The following is a 25148-nucleotide window of genomic DNA, read 5'->3' on the forward strand; positions in this document are numbered from 1 at the left end:
TCATGATCCATAAATACAATAAAAGTCATCTTCCCATATGGCTGCAACAAATTGGCAATAGGGTATTCAAACAAATGTGCACTAAGGTTTAGCTCATCCAACATATTGTAATTCTTCTCTAGGTGGTCTTTATACCATGAATATAAACCTTCATTTTCATCCTTACTCTCGTGCAATTCTAACTTGTAATTGTCCTCATATGACTGCAAATTTTCAGATGAGCTTTGTGATGAATGTGATGAGACTGCTGATGGAAAAGACAACAATGTTGTTTTCTAAACTAAATCTCCCTTACCCCTGTTTTCAGGCTCACAAACAACCAAAGGAGGACCACTCTGACTGCAAAACTCATCCAAATAATTAGTCATCGAATCATTTAAATTCGACGAGGGTTACTGAAACTCATTGTATATGGGTTTTGAGGTAACTACAGGCTCTTGAATCAATGACTGCGTTTCTAGATTAGGTGAGTCCTCCATACAACAAAAAATGTAAATATCACAAACAATAGAAGGTTACTGCCATTTTAAACTAGCTTCAGACTGCTTCTCTACTTTGGTGAGCTTATAGTTTTCATTTATCAATTCAAATGCAACATACATAAAGGTAAAGAGTTACAGTTAGAAAATTTATCACTCTCTTTGTGTTCATTGTCAAAGCTACAAGATTGCTTACCCTATTCAAAACTTTCATCAAATTTCTCTTCATTGCCATAAACCACATGTGCAAGTTGACTGCCTTCCTTAAACTACTGAATTTTAGCATCCTCTTGCTGAGTGCATAGTGTTGATTTCTTTTCAAGACTGTCTTCAAATCAAAAAATGAAACAATCAGTGTCCATATCATGATGAGGCAAATAACGAACCTCTCCTTTCGCCAATTGTGCTTAGAAAGGAGGTTTTCTTTGCTTCCTTCTAACAACATGTTCATCTTGCAAGGAAAATGTTTGCATTAACCTTTCCATAGTTTATATCACTGCATCCAGCCTGTGCTCTAACAATGGAGAAATATTCTTAACCACTTTTCTCCTTTCAGCTTCCATTTTGGTCCTTCTTATCATCATTGGCTTCCACATCAACCACGACTTTTTGCATGTCCTCCAAACTAGCAAGATTCCTCTCTCTAAGCTGATAAGCAATCTCAGCTTCAAAACCATCCTGAAAATGTAGCATAGCTAAACCTGGGGGAGGTTTTATATCTGCGAGTATGGCATTGTAAACTCTGTTGAAATGCGTATAAAAGTCCTTGAATGATTCGTCAGACTATCTCTTTAGGTTCTTATACTCGTCCATGATCTGGAAAGGGTTCACCTTGACCTCCCATCTACTGAGGAAAACATGTTCAAACTGTTGGAAAGAGGAAATACTTCTAGCTGCCAGAATTTTATACCATGTCCTAACTTCTCCCATAAGGCGTTGAGAAAAAAACCTTAATTTCACATCCTCATAATCAACCTCCTCCAAATCCATAAAATCAACAACTCTATTGACATGCTGCATGGCTGTAATATTACCTGTATTATCAAATTTGGGCAGTCTCTAAGCATAACTTTATGGTAACTCATGCAAAGGGGCTGACAATTTTAATGGGGCATACCAAGCAGCAGACATGACTGAGATATGAGGGGGAGTTGTATTAGTTGGGCTATGATTGACATTAGGATTTTGTTCAGGACAACTAGTACAAACATGAGATACAATTGCAACTTCAGGAGAATAATGTATATCTCTCAAAGAGGACTTGTGTGCATATTTACAATCTACATTTAGGTTTAACAAATAAAAGAAAATCCCTTTAATATACTCAGGAAAGAACATGAGGCAATTAATACAATAGAAGATTATATCCTGCAAAAGTTTCAGGTTCAAGTACCTGACTCTCACACGTTGTTTTCCCATCTTTCTTTGATGAAGTTTGTATTGCTGTAAATCTGTTTTGAATTCTTGGAGTCGCCAGGTGGGTAATTCAAACTTTACTATGCCTGATTGTTGTCCACCATCAACAATCAGATCTGATCCTTGTCGTTCACACCTAGGGAAAATGTGACCTTTCGTTCCCCAACAACGATGCCAAAAATGTTATCACTCCTTAGTTTCCCAAGGCTGAGAAAGGAAGCCAAGGAGGTAACCTCAGACCAACTTTGGACTTGGTAACTAGCCCTACTAAATCATAGAGGACTCTCTCTTCAATCTCAGAGACAATGAAGTGACTGGAGAGAAAAATAGATCTTAGGCTACGTATTCAGCTCATTAGGGTTTTGAAATGGGTTTTGTTGGATCAAGGTCATAGATCTAGAAACTAGGTCAGGGTTTCGAACGATCAATTGCAGGGATGAAAATGAGGCAAGGTAGGTATCTTTAGTGACATATTTGGGTTTTCATTGTGGTATAGGGTTTAAATGAAGGATCAAAATGAGCATATGGCTATGAATTCATTCATTAGAAGAAATGGAACACAAACATGAAGATCTCATCAAAACAGAGCATAAAACTTATGAATTCTACTTAAAAACTAATGAGATGATCACATGAAAGCATACATATGGTTGCAAGGAGAAATAAACATTCAAATTGATGATAAAACTAAGAAGAAACATTGTCAATAAGCACACCACATGAATCCCAAGATTATAGTTGCAATTGTCTTTAATATCACTGTAGAATGGTGTACACTAGCTCCACACTATGATTACCAAGTATTGAACAACTTAAATCAGGCTTCATATAGATGAGAAACCACATTCCCCCTCTCAGGGGTCGAATCCATCATCATAGGAACTAATTACATGAAAATCTCTAACCATGCCAAAAACTAGGGAGGTTAGAAACCAACTCCCTTTTTACACTAACTGACTTAGTTGACTTTGAAAGCATTGATTACAATGATATTTACTCTTACCATCACTAGGAAACTTAATTACATCATGTAAAAATCATTAGAATATTAATTACATCAATCAAAGTTTACTTTGACCATGAAAACTCGAAAACAGGGTTTTCTCCAGAGAAGCGCAGTGAAACCCATAGAAGCGTAGTGTGCTTTGAGTGAGTGTTTGGATGACTTTGGTTGATCTCTGAGCTTAGATGAAGGTTGGTAAAGGTATATTAGAATTTCCAATAGGTCTATGAAGCTTCAAATCAGAAAAAACTCACCTCCAAGGCACCTCATAACTCATTCTACCAAAACTACTCCAGAAGTGCAGCATGTGCCTCAAAACAGTGGAAAAAGTGTGAAAAACTGATGGTTTTCGACCTTTTCCTGCAAATCCATGAGCTTACATGAGAGACCAAGTGGATTTCTTAGATTTACTAGTCAATATACACCTATACATACTTTCCATTCATCATTTAAAGCCTCTGAGCAAAAGCGCAGCATGGCCGCGTTGCTTTTCTGTAGGGTCAAATTTCTTGGTTTTCTGCAAAAATAGGGCTCAAATATGGAGAAATATCTCTCTAACCATTAAAAAATTTGCAAAAGTGAGAGAGGATTTTTTTAGGTATGTTATAAGCAAAAAACTCCCATTGTTCATAATACAAGTTTTAAGTTGGTTACTAAAAACGCAACAAAACATTGCAGAAGCGTGGCGACCTTGATGGCAAGGGTTTGGGTGATGAAAAATGAAGGCTCTGATGGCTAAGATGAGTCACAATGGTGGAGAAGATATCTTGGAGGGTGAAATGAAGTATTTTAATGCTTGAATGGTATTTTTATTTCTTGAAAGTCAATTTTTTTCTTTGGTCATGGTGTGACATCACATGTACCTTTGAGAAATGACATGATGAGGTAGTGTACTGCAACTTTATTGCTCTTTTTGGAAAAGTTACATCTCCATGTGGTGCAAATGCACCTTTGAAAACTTTTCCCTAATTACTAACTCCCATGATGGTTACTATGGTGATGACATGACTCCCTACATGACTTTTGATGACATGATCTAATGATGACACCAAATGCATATCTTAAACCATGATTTGGAACTTTGAATCCTTTAAAGTATGCATGTTTATGATTTGATGACCAAGACACTCATTTGATGACCTATCACAAGGAATGATGATATGACCGTGATGACATTTTATGACCTTGAAAATGAAGGGAGTAGTAATGACACCTAGGACATGACTCAAGACTCATTTGACAATAAAAAGACATGTCAAATTTTATTTGAAAATATAGCAATTTGACCTAAGACCTTATCAACCACATGAAAGAGTACATTTTATCACTGAAACTACATCAACACTAATTGAAGGGAGTGTGTTTTTCATGTGTCGTCGATGATCTCTGTTGTTGTATCATTAGTTTTCTAAGTGTGTGATCATAGTCGAGTCTTATCATTGTTCACATCAGCTTCATCGATCCCACACTTAGTCAAATTTCAAAATCTCTTTGACCAAGCAACTTATCCTCATTCAGCTCTCCTGAAATATGCATTGTGCTAGCTACAACCCTACCTCTTGACACTGTGCAATGCACAGTTCTTTCCTCCCAAGACTGTGCACTTCACAGTTTTTGTGCTCAAGCCTGAACCTTAGCTTCCAAAACTCCGCAATTCAGCCCTCCAATCTATCCTCAACTGCACATTGTGCAGTCTCTGACCTCAAGTCCAACCCTTAAGCTCATAAGCTACATAATTGTGCAATCACTTGGCCTGCTCTGCCTTCCAGAACTGCGTAGTAGGCAGAATCAATGCTCAACCCTTCAGTCTAGCTCACTGAGCTCCAAAACTGAGTAATTTTCTTGCTCAGTCTAGCCTAAATTGCACATTTCATGGTCTCAAGGCTCAAGTTTCACCTCTGACTACTTGAGATGTGCAATTGCATAGTCATTGAGCCTCTCCCTCACCTTGCCATCCAGTTCTGGCTTAGTCAGTGAATCAACATGTAGTATCTTAAACTATGGGGTTTATCGGACTCATGTCGTCTTATCATGAGTGAAGCATTATCATACCATGACAGGATGATGAAGAAGGAGATGGATAAGGGAAACATGTTGGAAGAAATATTTTTAGCTGATTATGAAAGTTGATCAATCAAGAGAAAGCAAAAGGACATCAATTTCTGTTCACAACTCAAGACTTGATATCACTGAAGACTCCTTACCTATAATCCATATGGAGGTGGACAGAAGAGCATTGCCAAGAAGACACATATCAAGGAGCAAGAAGAATGGCTTGACATTTCCATATCATCAAGAATTCCATGCCAACAGTGTCATGGCATGTCATAAGTTGTCATATGCTACATCATTCTTGTAGATTATGTAATTTCTTATTTGAAAATGTATCGTAAAGTTGAAGTCCAAAGGATATGTACAGAAGACAAAGAGTCATGTAAAGTCGAAAAGTCATAGGAATTCAAACAGTCATGAGGGTAGTCAAAGATTCATAAGGGAGGTGAAACATCACCCCATTGGTTATATATACAACCTCATTGTATGAGAAAAGGAATTTTCATCTTGGCTCCTCCCACAAGGCATCAGAGAGACAAGCTAGTTCTTTTGGGGAGCAAGGAGTGGCTCCAACACTCCACTATTGGAGCTAGTGGTGTTCGTTGTATACATGTGTCCTGAGACTTTTACTTAATATATGAAGCCTGATCGCCAACACGTTCTTCATGCATGGATTATAAATGTTTGTAATATTGTTTTGTGAATGTTTATGATTCATTTTGTTTTCACCTATACTAAAATAGTTGAACTATTTTGGTTATTTTAGTGCTTATCATATTGAGAATGTGTTGTAGTGGTTGCAATGCTTGTCGCATCTTTGTGGACTATTCCACTGGATGTTAGGCAGATATCTCTCGTTTGTGTGTGTTTCTAACAGAGTGGTACTATTACCTCTCTCTTAGAGGCTCACTTTATTTTCCCTCCGCAGTAGAAGAACCTTGACACACCTACAACCAAACATTCACTAGGCACACTTACTTATTTTCAAAGGAACACATGTGTTCCTCTCTCTTATTGACAGTTAAAGCCAAGGAAAGTCTATAAGAATATATGGAAACCAGGACAATACTCCATATGCGGCTCCTATTCCAAACGGTGTGAGGTCTAATTGGGACTTCACATCAGGGAGACCCCCTTGGTTGACAGATTTCTAGCACCATCAACATGCCCATAATTTGTGCATGTAAAACAATTGTCTGAAAAACTCCTTCATGCCAAGGAGAAAGCCGATTTCTAAAGATTTATTGAGCTGCATTGGTTTGGTTTTGCTTAATAGAATTCCTATCATTGTTTTGCAACACTTTATTTGCCTTTGGTTGTATATTAGACTGTGTGGTCCCTTTTCCTCTAAGTTGTTGCAGTGGATCTCCTTTTGTTGTTGTGTTGTCTCCATTTTTTGTTTCTTGCACAAAGGTAATCACCTTATTTCCCTTTAAATCAGTTGCTAAGATTGACTTAGACTCATATCCAAGAAAAAATTTGTTGTTAGAGACACTATGTGCTTCAAGAAACTCAAACTTTCAGTCCCCTTTCAAAAAAATTCATTAAAGATCAATCGTGTTTTTCCATTTTCTATATCTTTCCTTAGCAAAACAAATTATCCTTCAAGCCTTTCACATGCTTGACTTTTCTCACTGCTTTGTTGATTTAGAGTTTCTTGAATCTTCTTACCTTCTTCAATTTGGAGGAGCAGAGGTTCTATAAGTTCAACTTTGTCTTTAGTCTTCAATTCCTTCTAAGTTTTTTTTTCGTTGTCAACCTCTGTATCTCATCAAGAGCACTAACCATCACTCCTTCTAAATCGACTTCAACCGCATCTTCATCAAAATTAATAACATCTACTTCTAGAGTATCTATTTCCATGAGCATAAATTTCTTTGGACTTTATTATCTCTATCCTCATCTAAATATTGGTTGCCCTCAATTTCCGAGGAGTTGGCATCTTGGGTGTAGAAGCTTTTCTTTTTAGCCTTCTTTTTATCCTTTTGCACTTTTCTAAACTTCTCTTTAAGGTAATATTCTTTCTTCTTCTTTTTAGAACACTTGGAAGCATAGTGTCCAACTTTACCGAAGTTAAAGCATTTAAAAGGTAGCTTACCTTTGTACTTTCTTGAGTCTCTCTTAAGCTTCATCACAAACTTAGATTCATCTTCATCTAATTCGCAACATGAATCATCATGTTCTATTTTGGGCTTCTTATCTACTTTGAAGGCTAACTCCTTTGTTGTCTTGCCATTATAAATTCTCATCTCATAAGGAGTAAGTGTGCCAAGTAATTGATCCAAAGTGAGAGACTTGAGTCTAGGCATCTCCTTAATGGCTAAAACCTTCGGATTAAACCTCTCAGTGAGATATCTCAACATCTTTTGAAATACTATGGGCTCTTGTAACTTTTCATCAAGTCATCTTATAGCATTCACAACCTCATCAACTCTAAGAAAGTATTTGGAAATATTTTCATCATCATGCATCTTCAAAGATTTAAATTTCATTCTAAAACTGTGAAGTTTGGCTTGCTTTACCTTTTTTTCAACTTCATGGCATCTACTCATCTTGTCCCAAATAGATTTTGCAGTAGAGTAGTCCAAGACCTTGACTAGTTCTTATTCAGGTAGGCTAGCAAGAAGGGCATTCATAGCTTTAGCATTACATGTAAATTCCATATTATGACCTCTAGTAATCAAGGCTTGAGGTTATAACACCCTCTTCCCACATCCACCCAAGTAACCATGCCAACTGGGGTAAACATGAGACGAGAGGCTACTATGATTAGATTCAACCTCCTATGTGACCTTAAGGAAGTGGAATCAACCAAATATCACACACAGTCATCCAACACCATCAACAGAACCCTCAAGAGACAAGTCAACCACTCAAACAACATGTCCCTGGGTCCCACTTTTGTCCTAGACCTCTTAGGCCATAGCCGCTCTCATGATATGGGCAAGAGGGCGACCAGAGACCTAAATTCGCTCTCATAGGTCTACCTGCAAGTGACTGTGGACCAAACTTGCAAGTTCTGTGCCAATGACCACAGGATTTAAGCCACTTTTTAAGGCCCATAGCCCAGGCCATTTCCCATAATGGAATGAATGCTCATAATCAAGTAAAATACAAGGAAACAATGCTGCAAAAGTAAATAGTTGATCAAGATCTTAACCAGACCCCTACTAGCCATGATAGGCATTTCATTGAACATATCATCGACATGAAACCTACAGGTGTAAACAACATAATTAAGTGTAGGGATCTCGTACTTATTTGAGATTCGCTACGAAGCATTGTATCCTTATCACATTATTTGTCATTTCATCCATTAGTTAATAGATACATTGATCATTCAATAACAAGTAAGAACATGATGAGAGCCACTCATGGAAGTCATCATAAAACATGTAAATATCAACATAATAGGGATAGAAATACCAATGAAATCACAACCATATAAACCACATATAATCCATCATAATACTCATAGAGATACAAGGAGAAAAAACATTTCCTTACTGATGCATAATCCAAACCCAGGATGGGACTTCCACGTTCCACTCGACCGTAGAATGGTTGAGCCAAATCTCTCTTCAGTCATTCAACCCCGTGCCATATTCTAAGCATGAATGTGGGATCTTATAGAACACATCAATCAAAAACCATCCAAGGCTTCCAGAGGACATCCACCTCAACCCATCAAACAGTGATTCCACCTCACAGCTAGACAACACCAAAACCATCATCAGATAGGTCTCTATCCCAGCCTTCCAGGGCTCTAGAGCATTTGTTCCAACCCGGCTCCCAGGACTAGTAACTCAACCCACGGCTACTGTCAGGCTCCAGAGCATTTGTCCAACCAAGACTTCCAAGACTATTAACTTAACCCACAATTTTTGTCAGGCTTCCAGAGCATTTTTCCAACCAAGCCTTCCAGGACTAGTAACTCAACCCACTAAGGGCTTCCAAAGCATTTGTCCCAACCAAGGATTTCAGGAATAATAACTCAACCCAAGTTGTTATAGGGCTTCCAAAGGGTTTGTCCAACCAGGGCTTCCAGGATTAGTAACTCAACCCAAGCTGTTATAGGGCTTCCAGAGCGTTTATCCAACCAAGGCTTCTAAGAACTAATAACTCAACCCAAGCTAAGGAAACATGAGAACCAACCAAAACAAAATAGTGAAATAAACCCACAATCTCCATGGCTATCTAGAAAATGGAAAGGCTAAGCAAATCCAATATGAATCCAGGCAATCCTCCATGCTAGTGACAGATTATGACCTAGAAACCACGTGCATGTGCCATGCATGCCAAAACTAGTGAAGAAATCATACCTGCAACTCAATACCTGCAAGCAAACTTGGTGTAGTTACTGATCCCAATGCCCTCTTGCGCTTTCCTGCTCTTCCTTTGCCTTCTTGCTCCAAGAATCCAAATATGCCACACACTCCAAGAATGCTCCAAGAAAACTCTAAGTCTCCAAGAATATGAGAGAGAGAGAGAGGGAGAATAATGAGAGAGCTCCAAAACTAAATTGATCAAGTCTTCACTAACCAAGCTTGCCCACTGATCCTCAAAATCATTTTTATTAATGAGGCCTCTATTTTCTTCATTTTCCATTATTTTCCTTCAATTTCCCCCTCACATGCAACATGTGACCTTTCACCTTCATTTTCTCCTAATTTCCATTATTTTTATAAATAAACGCCAATTAATGCCTCATGCCTTTTCAAAGCCTTAGTCGTTGCCTTTTCCAGTTTCCTTTATCCATAATAAACCGAATTAACACTCATTAGGATGTTTCCCCCACCATTCAGCTTGGAATATGTGTCCCATCATCGTGGCCTGATATATTTTTACATGAGTTTTTAACCAAGGTTGTTACAAAGGATTTTGATATTCTTCTTCCATTGCATCCCACACATTAGCTCCAAGTTATCGAATATAAGTTTTCATCATGACTTTCCAAAAAACATAGTCTTTTCCATTGAGCATTGTTTCCCTATTGGTGTATCCTCCTTCCTGGTTTTCCATTTCCTTAATATTTCTTCAAATTGTTAGGCTAATCCTAAAGTAAACTGATGGCTTGAATATCAGTTGTTAGAAACCAAGACAGGGGGTGAATCATTATTGTAGGAATTTTAAGATTTTCTTTCACTAGTAAATATTAATAGGACATCAATAAATACTTCATCAATAATTCATATCAGCATGATAAGAATCAATCATTAGAAGCACAAAGAGAACACATAAGTTCTTCACACTTTTCTTCAATTTACTTCACAAAGGAAAACCTCTACTTGTTGTTACAAATTTCTATGACTACAACCAAAACGAAGCTACTACTCCCTAATTTATCAACTACAACTGAAAAGAGCTACAAGCCCTAGTTTATTAGCTACCACTGAAAGGAGCTCCAACCCCTAACTATTTACTAGCCACTACTAGAAGGAGTTACAACCCCTAATTTTCAAGATGCTACTTACTTGACCTCCTTGACTATCCTTTCATACAATTTTTGAACTCAAATCATGAAGGCCACTTGCTTTCAAAATACAACTAATTTTCTCACCTAATTCACTCATCACAAACACCATAAAATCACCTTCAACAATCTTTGATCACTAATCAATCCACCATAGACACTAGCAACATCAATCCATGAACCTTTTTCTTTATCGAGAACCATCTTGCAAATTTGATTCTGCTTATATAGAATTAGGACTGATATTTTTAGTTCTTGAGCTCTAGTTAACTTGCGCTTACATTTCACTCATCAAAGGTTTTGATCTCGTTAACTTTTTTTTTATGCTTCCGAAATTTCCTCTTCATGTGCACAATAAGTATTCGAACTTTGATTACTTGTCTCTGTAAGAAAACCTGAGTTAAACTGCTTAATTATGCAATTCTAGAAATTTTACAGGTTTTAGCAGTATTTCTTCTAAATTGTACTGACTCCAAATTTAACCAATTTGCTAAATCCGCCTCCAAATATGTCCATTCCACCATCTGAGATTCCAACTCATTCATTCCTTCGTTTACAAAACTCAAGTGCTCCGCTGGCTTGGTTGATTTTGTCAATTATGGCACATTATTCCAAAATTACCAAGTTGTCAATGAGTTCATGTGAAAAGTCCTTAACATAGGCCCAAAGCGCTTTAACGTAGAATTGCCGCCTATAACCTCCATTAGGCCCCTCTGTTTTGTAATCCCCTTGGGCTTAACTACAGTTCACAAAACTTTCGCCCTCTCGGTCTATACAGTTGAACAAAACCACGTCCTACTACTAAGTACTAGTCCCCAACTTTTATTTCTCAGCAAAAACTCTCCTGTAACTTTCGACAAGTTTCTTCCGGGGTGATGTGACCCTGGGGACCATCTTCCTGACACTTGGACCAATCATATTTCTATAAATATTGCTTGTCTGCCACATATTCTCAGAGTTAATTCCTTGGAATTTTTTACCTGTGCACCATTCAAACACTCTTGAGATTGTTTCTTATGGGGGACAGTTTCTTCTGGGGTGATGTGTCCCATGAGGACCCACCTTGCCAATTGAGCCATTTTCATTTGTCTTCCTCTCCAACTTTATACGCCACCTATACTTCATTCTGTCTTAGAACCTTGTCAACCCCAAGAGAACTAACATGAGCACCTTGTGATTTATTTCGGAGCCGCTTCTCTGTGATTATGTGACGCGATGAGACTGCCTCTCCACGTGCGCTGTCATTATTGGTCCACGCTTCTGCTCCATATTCCACCTATGTTCTAGCTTATATCGAGGACTCGTCAACCCGAGAAAACTAAAATGCACACCTTTGAAATCTTTCGTTGCTCTGCCTCTAGGGTAATGTGTATGTCTGGGACCACTCTTCGGATACCTAGACCAATCACATAACCTTTGGGGAAAGTTTCTTTCCACGTGCCATGCCAATTGTCTTCCACCTCTGCAAGGGTACCATGTGTCACTCATTTTCGGCCCACTTGGGTACCTGAAAATGTTGAATTTTCATGCAATGTGTCACACCCTCATAATTGTTGCATTATTGTTGATGTGATGATGATATCATCATGCCACTATGTCTATTATGTCATCTATGCAAGTTAATCAAACAGTGCCATGTGTCTCATTCCCATTTGTCGATATTGTCCTTGGTGACTCACCCTAACGCTTTGTCATCTGAGACTTTCAAACTTTTTGTTGCCTTTGTATCTTCTGAGGATACCCTTCCAAGGTGAGCTATCCAATGGGACCTTCACATGTCAATCAACTCTTTCACTTCTTCTTCTTAAGCTAATGTCATCGGGACTACGCCTACACCCAACACTTAGTCTATTTTTCTTTCAAGTGTTCTTCAAATATATAATGGAATTATAATTCATTCACTTAACTTAACTTCCTTATCATTTACTTTATAAACAATGTGATAACCATTAACCATCAATGTGCAGCAATAAATAACAATGAACACAAGTTTATGAAGGGAGGGGGAAACTCCCCAAGTAGTTTTCCCCGATCGTTTATTAACACTTATGTAATGTAATACAAATTTTAACAAAGGTGTGGCAGTTGCCTGGCCCAAGCTAACAAACTCATCGACCCTGTTTACAATACAAAGACAATGTTCCTTACAACCAGTTGCAGAAAATACCCAAACAACACTTTGCCCAACCTTACCCGCCCTGGGCGGGTGCATGGGCACAACCTATAGAAAATCCTATAGATTCACATGCTAATGCAATTTTCTAAAGCAAGAGACAAGAATCCACTTCTACTCTTTACAATGGAAGCCCATAAACATATAGCAACAATAATCAATAGAGGAAGAGAATCAAAGGCACATAACACAATAAATATATGGGGAAAGCCACAACTCAAAACCCCACTATCTGTATTGTATTAACCCAGAAAATCAAGATGAAATTACAATGTTTGTTCTCTCTAGAACAATCTCAGCACTCAGCAGATTCAATCTCCAACTCATAAGCAAGCTCAAGGCCAAAGCTTAGCCTCTTCACAAGCTCTCCAAGTCTCTATTCCAATGCGCCCTTGGTCAACGAATTCAGATGAATACAATATGCTCTACTCAACCTTGAGCTTAACCTACACAAGTATTTCCTATCCTCCACTTGATCACTTCCTTTGGCCAATACTTAGCCAAATTTCCAAGCCATCAAGCTTCTAATTCTTTGCACCGTTCCTGAGAGAATTAGCCCGTATTTAAAGGGAAATTCCTCATCCAAAACTGTGCAATCCCTTCAAGGATCAGTTCCTGATTGCATGAACTATCAGTACAACTCAGAAAACTATACAACAAATAGTACAATGTCCTTACACTCTAGTCTCAACTGGGTCTTTCTCAAAATAGACATGCATGAGTTTCTAATGAGGGAATCTTCAGTTAACTGGAGTAGCACTAGTTGAGGGCACTAATGCATAAACTGACTGTTAACTCACTATTAGTTCCTCAAATAGTTTTGAACTAATTTAACTGGACTTAACTCAGTAAACTGAGTTAACTAATTACAACTCATACTTAACTCATCCTGGACCCCTATAATATAGGGAGAACATATACATGACTTCAGAAAGACTTCTAACTCGAAATTCCTAAGTTAACTAAGTCAACTCACTCTAGTTAGCTATTACAAGTTGCTATCAGAATAAAATTCAATTTTAATTCTCAGTTTAATTCAAGGACAAATTAAACTAGAATTTCTAGATTCTATTTTTATCATTTCTTCTTGTTATTTTCAACACTCCCTCTCAACAAGAAAGGAATCCAACTCGATCTCGATCCTAAACCTTTGGAATGTTTTGCATCCAACACTTCTCTCTAGTGTTGTTGCTCCAGCAACTCCAGAAACAAAAAAACATCCAACCTGAATCAGAATGATGCCTCTATCATCAAAGTCTCTGACTACTATTGCCTCTGTCGACTAAAAACTATGTGCTTCTGTTGACTCTGCCTTTCTGCACTATTGTCAACCCTCTCTACGCTTCTTCAATATCTGATTGATCTAACCTCTATCACTTTGATCTCTAACTGCATCAATCCCACTTATTCCTCCCCCCACTATGTTCTTTGGGCTCCTGTAGCAAGGTATGATCCATGAGATAAAACCACTCAATGGGTCCTACCGAATTTCAGCCCTCTTGGGACTATCACTTCAAATCGCCCCACCTCACACCTGGAGGTATGGCTGCATGTGATCCCTCTGCCCAATTGGCCCGAAATTTCCCCCTATTGGAGGTCTCTGCATGACTAGATGCCTCCACTTGCTCTCCTCTCATCTTCTCCAATTGTGGCTGCTCCACAATTGTTTGAGACTACTTCTGAGACAACTTCTTCTGGGGCTACATGTTGAGAGGTAATTTACTCTCCCTCTCAACCACCAAGTCTCTAACCTTTGACTTGATCCTCAAGGCTTTGCATGCATCTTGTACCTCAAGTGCATACAGGTTCTTGGCTAGCACACCAATCTGTTTCATCTATCTCCCCGTCACGAAATTTTTTGGAAAAAGAGTTGATTTTTAAATCAATGATATCTCCCTCATACGAACTCTGATTCAGCCAATTTTTTTTTTAATTGGGTATTTTTTCACAGGGAATCCAGATCTACTATTTGTTTCTGAAAATTTTTGTGCTGCTCTGCAAACTTGCGGCAAAAAATAAATAAACATGGCTCCTCAATTTGCTAGGACAAATTCGAATTCTTCTCTTCTATATTGTCTTCAGCTCTGATACCATGTAGAAAATTTCTACAAATCTAGCTCCAATACCATGTAGAAAATCTCTACAAATCTAGCTCTGATACCATGTAGATTTATCCTATAGATTCACAAGCTCGTGTAATCTACTAAAACAAGAGACAAGAATCTACTTCTACTCTTTATAGTGGAAGCACATAAAGATCAAGCAAAACAATAATCGACAAGAGGAAGAACATCAATGGCACATAACACAATAAATATTCGGGGAAAGCCACAGCTCAAAACCCCACTATATGTATTGCATTAATCAGAAATCCAAGATGATAATACAATGCTTGTTCTCACAAGAACAATCCCAACACTCAATAAAATCAATCTTCAGCTCACAAGCAAGGTTAAGCCAAATCCAGGCCTCTTCTCTACTCTCCAAGCCTCCTATTTCCTTATGCCCTTGGTCAAAGAATTCCAATGAATACAATATGCTCTACTCAACCTTGAGCTTAACCTGCACAAGTATTTCCTATCCTCCACTTGATGACTTCCTTTGGCCAATACTTAGCCAAATTTCCAAGCCACCAAGCTTCTAATTCTACTTGAGTGGATCTCTCCACTCGGTCTCCTCTCAACTTCTCTAGTTGTGGCTGCTCCACAACTTCCTGAAGCTGCTTCATGGGCTTCTTCTGGGGCTGCATGTTGAGAGTTAATTTACTCTCCCTCTCAACCACCAATTCTCCAACCTTTTCCTTGCTCCTCAAGACTTTGCATGCATCTTGAACCTCAAGAGCATACAGGTTCTTGACTCGTGCACAGATCTGTTTCACCTGTCCTATGGCGATGCGTCTAAGGAAAACCTTTCCCTTACTAAAAACCACATCATAGCCATGGTCTTCCAATACATCAACTGAAATAAGATTCTTCTTTAGTCCTGGAACATACATCACATCTATGATCCTAAGAGGGGAGCCAAACTCCCTCTGAAAGGTAACCGTAATAATCTTGTTAGCTCTATACCTCTCGTCATCCCCAAACTCTATGCTCTGCTTGAGGTATTTCTCCTCAAAATCACTAAAGAGATCTATATTCCCCATCATATGGAATGAAGCACCATTGTAAAGATACCACACACCTCCCATGGCAGTGTCATCCATGCATGCAATGAGAGTGAAATCAAGTTCAAATTGTGAAGCTAGAGCCTCACCTGTTGTCGCTATTGTCGACTCCTTCTTGCTTGCTTTCTTCTGTGGGCAATTCTTGGCATAGTGCACATGCTTGTGACAGTGAAAACACTTGACTTTCGTCAAGTCCATGTTCTTTCCACCCTTCTTGCCTTGGGACTTCTTTCTCTTGGCCCACTTTGCCTTACTCACTAAGGCACAATCCTCTTCCACTTCCTTGGAAGAGGTCCCATCTCTGGTGCTCCTCCTGCATCAAATCCGACCACAGTCATTCCCAATCTGGAAGCTTCTCCCGACCATTGATAGAGTCCTGATAACTATGCCAACTCTTTGGGAGTCTAAGAAGAGAAAGGTTCACCATATCTTCCTCTATTCCATCGTCATAGGATTTTCTAGAAAAAGAGTTGATTTTAAATCAGTGATATCTCCCTCATCCGAACTTTGATTCTACCGATTTTTTTTTTTTGAATTTGGGTATTTTCTCACAAATAATCCAAATATGCTATTTGTTTCTTAAAAAAATTCACAAAAACTTCATATCTTCTTTGCAAACTTGTGGCCCAAAAAACAATCTTGCTACAATACCATGTAGAAAATCCTGTAGATTCACAAGCTAATGCAATTTGCTAAAGCAAGAGACAAGAATCTACTTCTACTCTTTACAGCAGAACCCCATAAACATTGAGCAAACAATAATCAATAGAGGAAGAGAATCAAAGGCACATAACACAATAAATATCCAAGCAAAGCCATTGCTCAAAACCCCACTATATGTATTGTATTAATATGGAAAATCAAGATGAAATTACAATCATGTTCTCTCTAGAACAATCCCAACACTCAACAAATTCAATCTCCAACTCATAAGAAAGCTCAAGGCCAAATCTTAGCCTCTTCACAAGCTCTCCAAGTCTCTATTCCAATGCGCCCTTGGTCAAAGAATGCAGATGAATACAATATGCTCTGCTTAACCTTGAGCTTAACTTGCACAAGTATTTCCTATCCTCCGCTTAATGACTTCCTTTGGCCAAAACTTAGCCAAATTTCCAATCCATCAAGCTTCTAATTCTTTGCACCATTCCTGAGAGAATTAGCCCACATCTAAAGGGAAATTCCTCATCCAAAACTGCACAATCCCTTCAAGGATCAGTGCCTAATTGCATGCACTATCAGTACAAATTAGAAAATTATACAACAAATAGTACATTGTCCCTGCACTCTAGTCTCAACTGGGTCTTTCTCAGAATCAACATGCATGAGTTTTTGATGAGGGAATCTTCAATTAACTAGAGTAGCACTAGTTGAGTGCACTAATGCATCAACTGACTGTTAACTCACTATTAGTTCCTCAAACAGTTTGGAACTAATTTAACTCGACTTAACTTAGTAATCTGAGTTAACTAATTACAACTCATAGATAACTCATCCTGGACACTTATAATATAGGAAGAACATATACATGACTTCAAAAAGACTTCCAACACAAAATTCCTAAGTTAACTAAGTCAACTCACTCTAGTTAACTATTACAAGTTGCTAGGAGAATAAATTCGATTTTAATTAGCAGTTTAATTCAAGGACAAATTACTATGGAATTTCTGGATTCTATTTTTATCATTTCTTGTTGTTATTTTCAACACAACCCGCTACTTCCTGCCCACGCTGCCTTAGATCTACAATATCGCAAGTTCGGCCATGACCACTATTTCCTGCATGTAGGCCACTACTTCCTACCTGCATAGCGCTACTTCTTGCCTATGTTGCCTCAGTACTGCGGTTTTCCCAAACTTCACACGTTTTTTGTGTTGTGTGACTTGCCTTGGTTTCCATTTGGTCGAACACTCATCTTGAATATATAGTTACCCCATCAATGTTAATTAACTTGGATGACACCCCTTCAATGTTTGAGCCAACCCACTAACTTTGTTGAACGCTCCCAAGTCGACCTGCTTATGGGTAGGGGGTGCACCTCCATGGGCGGGCGCACCCCTGGGCCGACCTACCGATGGGCAGGCAGACGCTACTATTGAGTGGGCATGCCCCTACCTAAGGGCCTTCTCCTTACTTTAACATTCACGATGTTGGGCCCTAGATATGTTATCGTATTGGTTATCCAAACCTTCCATTTACAAGCCATATTCATACATTTATAACATATTCTGTAACTATTATATTACCAATTTTCACTAAATGCATTCATTTTACCTTGTGGTTAATTATTAATAATTTATTGTATTTTTAATGATTAAATGAGTTTTTAACATGGTTTTCCAATGACGGTTTACTAATATGTTTATGTGCCCAAACAATAAGTTCTAGTACTGGAATTTGACAATTCGGTACTTATATCAGTTTCGGTACTAAGTAAAGGTTCACACATTGGCACTTCTCAAGATGACATGGGTTGCAACTACATGTTTATGGATGGATTTATGTTCACACCTAGCTCACATGTGAAGCTCAAGACGTTAATCAAACTTACAGTCAAATATAAATTCCACCTACAAAAAATTGGTACTTAATTCGGTACCAGTTTGGCATTTTCCAGAAATTCAGTACTTGATTCTGCATCTACGCACCAACAACTACGGGCAGCTACGTCTAGATTTGCAATTAGGTCCAAACTTGGGAAAAAACCAAATTGATGCCAAGTGGCATTGTCTCCATCTCCAATGCATGATTCGAAGGATTCAATCGTAGCAAAAATATATTTAAAGGGTTACCTCTTGTTTTAATCATAGTATGGAAGAGAGAGTCTCATAGAAGTCGATGTGATCCTTTTGACCATCGATTCCTCTACGATTGCATTATAAACAGATTTGTGCAGCAGATGGGAGAGGAGATAAAGCATGGAGGAATTTTATTATTATTTTGAGTTGGTTTTTGTAATGGATTTGAACTTTCATCAGTAATGGAGATTTAATTGTTAAAGTTATGAGCAACATTCTGATCTGAATTAGTTATTTGGAATGTTTCCAAGTCAGGAAGGGCCCCTCGACTCGGGTAACGCCCTGGTTTTTATCTGTAGAGTAGGTTAATATTCAATTTTAGTTTTTTTTCTTCTGATTGCAGATTTTATTTGATGGCATTTTTTAGTAGATTTGTATTTCACACATTCTTAGATCTATTGTTCTACCTTCATATTTGTTAAGTAAAAGGCATTTTAATTAGAATAGAATCAATCTTCTCAAACTTAAGAGTTAAGAAAACTTGAATTGGTTTCTTAATATGTTTTCATAACCAAAATTTTAATCTACAAAAATTTTGTACTTAATTCGGTACCAATATTCAAAATTTCAATTTCCAAATTTTTTTGTACTTAATTTGGTACTAATATTCAGAATTTCAATTTCTAGACTTTCTGCACTTAATTCGATACCAGGTTATGTACTAGATCAGGGTATTAAAAAAATATGTAATCTATAGTTTAGGATTCTTTAATTGATTGGAGCTTTGCAACTACTTGGTAAAATATTCCTACAAAGAATAAGAACCTACAATATATCTCTAAGTTTGCTTAGCATTTATTTTTGATATTTTATTAATGCATTTCTTGTAGCTTATTGCCTTGTCTTTTTTTTATTTGCCTCACATGCTTTTGCTTATAGTTGTCGACATTTACTTTTTTTGCAATTTACTTTTCTGCAGCATGTTTAATGGGTTTTCATCACTAGAGGATTATAACCACTGAAGTCTCAAGACCTAATAAGCTGCATAAATAAAACCACATGAACATTGTATATTGGTAATGAAAAATTTTGGTTTAGAACTCGATAAGCATTAGAGTCCCACGGTCTAGTGACAAGTGATAATCCTTAGTGATTAGTTATTTCTAGTGTTAGTTGTTAGCATAACCTAGAATAGGCTCTAATCCTACATTTCCTATGCTTGCATCTCTAAGTCTTACGACCCCATATTGATAATTAAATGTTGGAATTAGAATACATATAATTTTGCCAACATTTTTGGCATTGTTTCGGGGAGGTGCTAAAGGGATTAGAACATAGTTTATTTCACAAGTTTTCTATGTGATTTTAGTTACAAGGACAACTTGGGGATGGAGATAAAATGGTAAGATGAGAGGTAAGAACCTGCGCATACACTTTGGTGGGGTTGCTCCAAAGCCTCATTGTTTCCTTCTTTTTATTTGCAAGTGTGTTTTCCTTTAGATTGATTCATGAAAAGAAGAGAAGCCTAACTTGTGTGAATAAATAACTTGGTGACAGCAGGATCTTAGTAGCATGGTGGCATGTCAAGTACATGATTGGTTTGCTTTTATATATTTTAAGTGTGTTTCCTTTCTATTTCTTTAGGATTTTTAAAGTTTTTGGTACTTTAAGAACTCCATACACTAATCCATGTGCATGACAGGGATTATAAACCAACAAAGCAATATTCAAGGATGATCAAGAGTTTGGAAGAACTCTCTCAAATCCTAGCAGCAGTTGGGATCTCTTCTTCTCAGGAAGAACAAATCTTAACAGCATTCAAGAATTTATCTGCCTTTCCAGAAGTGATACAAAAAAAACAATTATGTGAACCACATCCATAAGAAGATCTCCACCCTTGCAAACTTGTCAAGGAAATCAAAGAATCATGGACCACATCCAATGGAGAGCAATCATTAGAACCTAATATTGAATAATTTTTGACATGCCTATATGTGGATCATCTAAGCACACAAGAGGATAATCATCTAATGCTAGAAGATTTGCATGACAGGGTAAAGGAGGATATGCCAAATGAGCTAAATAAAGAGGTAAATCAAGAGCATTTTGATTTTATTGAAAGTTGGTTTTGGGAAACCATAATACCATACCACTCCTTCATTCTTCCTTACTTCTTGACATCATCATTAAAAAAATTGGTTCTTCATACCCAGGTATGCATTGAAGATTATATTCTAAACTTGAGTATGAATGCATTTTTATACCTGTTACGCACATGGTTACATTGGAAATACTCATATACTTGAGGACATTAATTTCTTTTTCACAAGTAGAGTAGGATAATAAATAAATAAATGTTGCATATAATAGTTAGTTTAGTTCTAAACTATACTGCAACATCTTTCTCATTTGTTTTGTATAAGTGGTGATGTTAACTGCTAAAAAGTAATTAGTTGAAAATGGGATATCTATGTTCCTATTGCATATTTCTATTGAGGTCTCTTTCTATTGCATACTATTTTAACGAATATTGCTACTTAATCTTATTTCAAACAGCGACATGATTCAACTACTACAATTCTTTCCCACTTATTATTTCTTTTGATATTTAGATTTGTTTCTAGTTTTTCTTTTCAATAAAGTAAGTTCTGACCATTATGTTTGAAATCTTATATGAAATTGGAAATTATTGCATTGCAATGTCATCTGGTATTGCATTCCAATTGTCTAGTACCTTGTTTCAACTAATCAGTACCCAAAATTTTGGTACCAATTTGTTATTTTGCAAGACAAAGCAGGATTCAAGGATATTGTTCATTTGGGATGCTTAAATACTAGAAGAATATTTTCAAAAGCGAAAAAAGACATCTTCATCAATGAAATGGAACACTTAGGTTGATGATATCTTTATTTTTCCTTAAGTTGTTAAAAATGATGCATTCATGCTTTGTCATTAAGACCACTATTTCATGAAGATGATTGAATAAACAGTGTTTTCCTTATAAGATGAATCAAATGATATTTCGAAACTATTCATAGCTTTTATACCTTGTCTTTTTTTCAAAATTTCATTTCTCTTATTCATATAGATTTTTTATTATCAATATAAAACAGTTGCTCAAAATATAGTTATCAAAACATACTAAGGGGATTATAACAAAGTTAAGAGGTCCATACAATGATATTGATGAAAAAGAAACTTAAATACTATAACCATAACACCAAAGCATGATATCTGAGCATCTTTATTAACACTTGCTGAAGAGTTACTAAAGTCTCTACGCATTGTGGAACACTACTTTAAAAGCGAAAACATACATGAAAACTATGATTGGTAGGAATTTAAGTGACTTTTGGTTAATCTTTGGTTAGCCTCATCCATGTCACATTAAAATGGCTCATTCATGCTATGTCCTTTGAGTACCTATAAGTACCTTATGTGTCTAAGACATTATGAAGGTAATCAAATTCACCTTAAAGGTATCATCCTATGCCTCTAAGGGGATTTCTGAAGTTTCTCCCCCATCTACCAATTGCAAAATCAATATGCATAATATAAAACTAAAATGGTAGGAAACATGGGACTAGAGCCTTTAGTGTAAAATAGGTTTAAGAGGCTAACCCGTCGAGGCTATGGATGCCTGTTGGCAGCAGGTACTGACCTGTGATACCACTAGGCAAACCCATCGAGGCTATGGACACTCACAGGAAATGGGGCATTCTGCCTAAAGAAGTGTCAACCAAACCAAGGCTTTTGTATATGCATATGATGGTTACTCTATTGTGTTACAATAAATAAAAAAAGGCATGTGTGGATGAAGTCAAGGAAAAAACAAACTCCATAAATTTGTTGCTAAAGAATGGCCTTAAGGTAACCTTAAGTCCTCTATCATTGGTTCTTCATACTATATCTAAGATCTAATTGTCTTAGAAGCGGGACCTATGATCCAAGAGAATTAATAAAAATCAACTTCAAAGCTTATCTGTAATACTTGGATAACTATAAGACTTTGGGATTTGGTTAGTAATAACTAATTTTTCATTGGTTCATCATTTGTTGTGATCATAAAAAAGCCTCCTACCTACAAAGAAGGAGATCCCCTTAAATTTATAAAAGGTTTCTTTTCCTTGAGCATAAAATTGTTAATGATTGATGAAATCATATGTAATGAGTGATTTGGAATTTCTTTTATGCTTGGTGTTAGTTTAACATCATTTTAATAAATCTGAGATGACTTATTTTTGTTCAATATTCATCTCATTAGTTCCATTGTTTTGTTTTTCAGGTCCCTTTTTGTACTAGAGTCATCTCAACAACCCTCCTCGGTTCTTAAATACCTCACTTTGTTTGCCTAAGGAAAAGAAAAACCTCAGGCATGGGGGAATGGTTTTTGGGACCTTTTCAACATCTTCATTTCATTCTCCTCATCTTCCTTTAGTATATCAAATCAGCTTTGTTTAATTCTAGGTCTTCGAGACTCTCAGCCTTACTTTGTTTCATCTTCAGCTTCACACAACTTCCATTGCAACCTACAGTAAAAATCAGAGTTCAAAAGGTGTAATTGAGGTCAAACATGTTTAAAGGCTCTTTAACTCATTAAAATTTAAGGAGTCTTGATGATTAACCACTTCCTATTGCATAAATCTTCACATGTCTTAAACTACCATTAAAACCCCATTTCTAAATTCATTAATGCATACTATAGTAAGACCATAAGAATGAATGTGGTACATGAATATCTATAGTGTCTTCTCCTTGTACATCATAAAGCATTCACAAAATCATCATCTGAATGCTCTCAATAAGAGGATGAAGTCATTGTTTCTTATCTAAGAAAAGAACCACAAAATAAGTAATGGTCTTACAAGTTTCCAAGTCCATATTTATTTAGCCATTATCTTCATTATCACCTTATATCATCCATCATCCCTTCCTAGTCCATATTTTGTTTGCATGAGGGCATGCAAAGTCTTAGGCATGGGGGGATGTTGGGCCCTAGATATGTTATCATATTGGCTATCCAAACCTTTCATTTACAAGCCATATTCATACATTTATAACATATTTCATAACTATTATATTACCAATTTTCACTAAATGCATTCATTTTACCTTGTGGTTAATTATTAATAATTTCTTGTATTTTTAATGATTAAATGAGTTTTTAACGTGGTTTTCCAATGACGGTTTACTAATATGTTTATGTGCCCAAAAAATAAGTTATGGTATTGGAATTTGACAATTCAATACTTATATCAGTTTCGGTACTAACTATAAGGTTCACAAATTGACACTTCTCTAGATGACATGGGTTGAAACTACATGTTTATGGATGAATATATGTTCACACCTAGCTCACATGTGAATCTCAAGATGTTACTCAAATTTACAGTCAAATCTAAATTCCACCTACAGAAATTTCGTACTTAATTCAATACTAGTTTGGAATTTTCCAGAAATTTGGTACTTAATTCGGTACCTGATTTTGTACCTACACACCAACAACTATGAGTAGCTACATCTAGATTTGCAGTTACGTCCAAACTTGGAAAAAAGTCAAATTGACTCCAAATGGCACTGTCTCCAATTCCAATGCATGATTCAAATGATTCAATCATAACAAAAATATATTTAAAGGATTATCTCTTGTTTTAATCATAGTATGGAAGAGAGAGACTCATGGAAGTTGTTGTGATCCTTTGGACTATTTATTCCTCTACGATTGTATTATAAACAGATCTACGCAACAGATGGGAGAGGAGAGAACGCAGGGAGGAATTTTATTATTATTTTGAGTTCATTTTTGTGATGCATTTGAACTTTCGTCTGTAATGGAGATTTAATTGTTAAAGTTCTGAGCAACATTCTAATTTGAATTAGTTATTGGGAACGTTGCCAAGTCAGAAAGGGCCCCTCGACTCAGGTAACACTCTTGGTTTTATTTGTAGAATAAGTTAATATTCAATTTTATTTTATTTTTGTAGATTTTTTTTGATGATATTTTTTAGTAGATTTGTATTTCACACATTCTTAGATTTATTGTTCTACCTTCAAATTTGTTAAGTAAAAGGCATTATGATTAGATTAGAATTAATATTCTCAGGCTTAAGAGTTAAGAAAACTTGAATTGGTTTCTTAATATGTTTTCATACCCAGAATTTTAATCTACAAAATTTTTGTACTTAATTCGGTACTAATATTCAGAATTTCAATTTCCAGAATTTTTGTACTTAATTCGGTACTAATATTCAGAATTTCAATTTCCATACTTTCTGTACTTAATTCGGTACCAAGTTCTGTACTAGATCAGGGTATTAAAAAATATGTAATTTGTAGTTTAGGATTCTTTAATTGATTGGAGCTTTGCAGCTACTTGGTAAAAGATTCCTACAACGAATAAGAACCTACAATATATCTCTAAGCCTGCTTAGCATTTATTTTTTATATTTTATTAATGCATTTCTTGTAGCTTATTGCCTTGTCTTTTTTTTTACTTGTCTCGCATGCTTTTGCTTATAGTTGTCGGCATTTTTTTTTTGCAATTTACTTTTCTGCAACATGTTTAATGGGTTTTCATCACTAGAGGATTATAACCACTGAAGTCTCAAGACCTAATAAGCTACATAAATAAAACCACATGAACATTGTCT

Source organism: Pinus tabuliformis, chromosome 4_2 (genome assembly GCF_031772625.1).
Source record: "Pinus tabuliformis cultivar Carrire ecotype Pingquan chromosome 4_2, CPIR1, whole genome shotgun sequence".
Classification (NCBI taxonomy): Eukaryota; Viridiplantae; Streptophyta; class Pinopsida; order Pinales; family Pinaceae; genus Pinus; species Pinus tabuliformis.